Below are 4,402 nucleotides of genomic sequence, written 5' to 3'. Positions count from 1 at the left end.
GAAGACTTGAGTAGGAGTCAGACCATTTAAGACCTAAGAGACCATGTTAGAATATTGGACTTGATCCCAGGAGTAAGGATGAACCATAGGAGAGTTTTACACAGGCAAATGATAGAGTCTGATTTGCTTTTATAAATATTTTAGCTGTTAAGTGCAAAACACATCGATTGGAATGGAGGCAGAGAAACCTGTCAAGCTGTCAGAGTCACTCAAATGAGGGGTGCTGAATTTGCCCAAAAGGGGGAGCAGAGGAGAGAGACAAGTAGAGGCATTGGGGTAGTAGGTAAAATTGACAGGCCCTGCATGTGAAGGGAGGGAAGAGCTCAGAAGAGCAGCCTTATCTAGAGACATAGGTTTGGGGGGTGTCATCCTGTAGATGGTATTTGAAGCCATAGAAGTGGGTGAGATCTCCCAAAGAAAGGTAGTGGGAGAAGAAAAAGTGGTTAGGATCAAAACCTGAGAACTTCTAAAATTAAAGATCAGGCAGAAGAAAAAGATCCATCAAAGAAGACTGAGAGAATAAATATCCAGAGAAGCAGGAAACCAGCCAGGAGTGTGTGGCATCACAAAGGCAACAGAATGTTCCAAGAAGGAGAGATTGGTCAGTGGTGTGAACATGCCATAGTGGACAAGAAAGATGAAAAATCTTTCTTCATCTTTGAAACTTCCAGGTTGGTGATGCTGGGAAGATGGCTTGACAGGACAGGGAAGGGAATCTCCTCCCAAACCTTGCCCCATGCATCTCTTCCAATTCATTTGGCTATTGCTCTATTCTTTATAATAAACCAGTAGGCCAGGCACTGGTCTGAAGACTTCTACCCAAAGCAGAAGTCCAAATACCAACATGTCAATACCATCTAGAAATTTGTCTATTTTAAATCACCTTTAAATCTATGACAGGAGTGTTCCTAAAATGTTGCTACTACAAGTTATTCAGGGTTTGATTAAGGAGGATAAGTCTTACGAGGAAGAAGACATGTTCCTACAAAGGTGGTTGAGCATGTCCCAGAGCCAAAAAGCTAAAGGGTAAATTTTGAATCAGATGAGGATGATAATAATGATCATTTTATAAACATTAGTTTGTTAAAAGGAAATGAAATACATTTGGAAATTTTTAAGATTCAAAAAAATAAAAATGAACGCTTTGGGCATTATGGCGGTGGTTGATACCCGATATAATCTGCTGGAATCTCTTGGGTTGACAGTTCCTGGATCCCCATTTTGAACAGTGAAAGTGTCCTGGATTACTTTTCAGAAAGAAGTAATCCTTTTTTACCATAGTTCATATAGTAATAAGGTGGTCAAAATGCAGAGGCTAACATTAGAACACTTAAATCAAATGGTTAGAGTGGAATACATCCTTTTACACGCTCAAGAGCCCACTCTTTTTATCCTTCAGAAGCAAAAGTGGCAGTCCCCACCCAAGTTATCCCACTGGTAGATTACCTCTTTATTAACCTCTTTAGAATTTTAATAATTTCTAGAAATTTTTGATTTCCTGAAGGCAAAAGGATCTATGAGAACAATGTCTAAATTCAATGTTTGTTACTACTTGCTATATCATTGCTGGAGTGATCTATTTAGCACCAGACTTGGGGTCAGTTATAAACTCTAGGGTGCTTACTGCACTGCATGTGATGAACTTATAGCATCAATATCATCCTTCCAAAGGGTAATGGTGGCACTTCAAAGATCATGAAGAGCAAGATAAACTCAAACCTAAAGCCAAAAGGAAAGAAGAACCAAGCTCTAGCTTTCAGAGACAACATGTGGATGCTTTACTCCTAGACCTAATACAGAAATTTCCACCCAAATTTGTGTAGCAAAAATCCGGGAAAAAGCCTGTCCCAGTGAATCAAAGAAAGAAGCAGAACCTATACCAGAAACTGTAAAATCTAATAAGAAGGAGACCACAAATAACATCCAACAGATAGTGAGCACCAAAGGCCCCCTGAAAAATGAATGAGACTTCAGTGAGCAATGGGTAGGAGAGAAGCTTGCAAGACACCGCTTGCCCATTATTGATGCCTCGTTACTGTGACAGGCTCTTGAACTGTAAAATTCTTTGTCACATCCCTTCCATTTGTATGAATGTGCTTGTTCTTTTAAAAAGGACGTAAGGATCCTCAGGCTTGTGATATGAATATTTTTTATGTATTTCTATAACATTTCCCCTATTGGACTTCAAGAGCCTCCTTACTCAAATGTATACTGCTGTATACATCTAAAAACAAAGGTATTTGTATTTTAAAAAAATAAAATTAAAAATTAAATCATTACAACTTGAGTTTATAGTTGAAGTATTTTTAAATATTTCTGTTAATTGAAGAATTTGAAAGAGATTTAGAGAAACTATTGTGTAAGAATTTACATTTTTGAATATTAGCTCCTGAGGATGATTTCATTACTAGAGAAACTTCACAGCTCAAGGACATATATAACAGCATTGATTCTTATTTTTTAATCTGGTTGACAATACCTGGAAATGTATTATAAATTTTAAAATGTCATTTTCCTGATGTATCTGAATATATATCTTACTAAATGAGGGCTTTGCTGAAATGTCATTCTTGGGTAGGGATTAAAATAAATCCACTATGATACATTGCTGTTTCATGATCAAAGACTATACTATGTCAGTATTTTAATGTGGTTATATTAAGCAAAATTTGAGGTAAAAAGCTTATAAATATTAACCTCTTTATAATTTTAATAATTTCTAGAAATTCTTGATTTCCTGAAGGCAAAAGGATCTAATGAGAACAATGTCTAAATTCAGTGCTTATTACTAAGTATGTGTTCTTTTTCTAATGCTTGTAATAGCATCAGCCACAGAGACTTTGAATAATTAGTCCAAAATGTGAATTGAACAGCCCCCCCAAAAAAAATAATGATGCCCATTGAATAGAGCACATATTACTGACTTTAGCAAAAACCATTTCAATAAAATGGTGAGGACTGAAGCCAAGTTGAAATGAAATCCAGAGTGAATCAAGAGAAGGGAGTGGAAATAATCATTTCTACAGACCCTTTTTGATTTTAGACTTACCCTGGATTAGCTCTGAATCATAATCCTTTCAGGGTCACCCGAATTCTTGCTTCAGGCCCATAGGAGGAAGATGTTAGAAGATTGGAACCAAGTCTCCCTGGATCTAGTCCAGCCCCCAAACTAAGATAATGATTAAAGAAGTAAAATCACCAAATCTAAGTTTATATGGACTGGGTCAATATTTTTAAGAACCTTGCAACATTATATTATAAATTTTATATGTAGACTTGGGGAATGGTAATTTTCTAACAAGCTATGAGTTGACTACAGGGTCAGAATAATAGACATTATTTGACATTAAGAGATCTGGGACAAGGAGGTGTGAAAGAAGTCAAGGTGTGATTAGTGGGAGCAAAAAGTGTTAATAGAAGGACCTGCCAAAGAGAAGAAATAATCAAGTAGGAATAAAATGGTCAAGGCTAAAGACTGAGGATCAGGACAGCTGATGATGTTTGATCAGATAAAGGCCACCAAGGTAGAATCGAGGGGTGTGAGATTAAAGGGAATGAAAAATTCACATAAATGTTAGGTGGTAGGGCACCTGGGTGGCTCAGTCTGTTAAGCATCTGACTCTTGATTTCGGCTCAGTACAGGATCTCAGGATCGTGAGACTGAACCCCACTTTGGGCTTCAAGGTCAGTGCCGAGTCTGCTTGATATTCTCTCCCTCTCCATCTGCCCCTCCTCCTGCTCATGCTTTCTCTCTCTCTCTCAAATAAAATTAATTAATTAAGCAAATGTTAGGTGGCTAGAGTGGGAGAAGTTACCACTGCTTCTAAAGTCTGGGCTTCTAACCATAGGGACACAGCCCCAATATTTCTTCCACCTGCCCTATGAAGTATCATTAGTCCCATTTTAAAGAAGGCAAATTGTCTTAGATCACAGAGCCAGTGAGTAGCAGACTCAGGATTCAGCCCCAGACGACCTGACCCAGGACTCACGACAATACTCACTCATGGTAATACGTGAGCCCAGACAACTTACCTCTCCTCCTGGCGTGATGTACTATCATTTGTAAATAGAGGTTTCGTTGCTCTAGACCTTCTACTTTTCTTTTCTTTTTTCTTTTTTTTTTTTTTTTGAGGATTTTATTTATTTATTTGAGACAGAGAGAGAGAGCGTGCACAAATGGAGTGAAGGGTAGAGAGAGACGCAGATTCCCCACTGAGCGGGGAGCCCAATGTGGGGCTTGATCCTGGGACTCCGGGATCATGACCTGAGCTGAAGGCAGCTGCTCAATCGACAGAGCCACCCAGGTGCCCTAGTTTCTTAATCATAACAGTTTCCATGGTTAGGGGCCAGGGGCACAAAGCAATCTTCACAAGGTTACTGCAAAACTCTCTTGCCCTGCTGC

The 4,402-nt window shown here is 38.6% G+C and overlaps 1 pseudogene; it reads left to right on the top strand.

Moving 5' to 3' along the window:
* The first annotated feature begins 1,153 nt into the window (after positions 1-1,153).
* LOC116599310 lies at positions 1,154-1,977 on the top strand (annotated as a pseudogene).
* The last annotated feature ends 2,425 nt before the right edge of the window (positions 1,978-4,402 follow it).

Source organism: Mustela erminea, chromosome 9 (genome assembly GCF_009829155.1).
Source record: "Mustela erminea isolate mMusErm1 chromosome 9, mMusErm1.Pri, whole genome shotgun sequence".
NCBI classification, from domain to species: domain Eukaryota; kingdom Metazoa; phylum Chordata; class Mammalia; order Carnivora; family Mustelidae; genus Mustela; species Mustela erminea.
The sequence above is the reverse complement of the archived record's forward strand: the minus strand, read 5'-3'. Positions and strand labels throughout refer to the sequence as shown.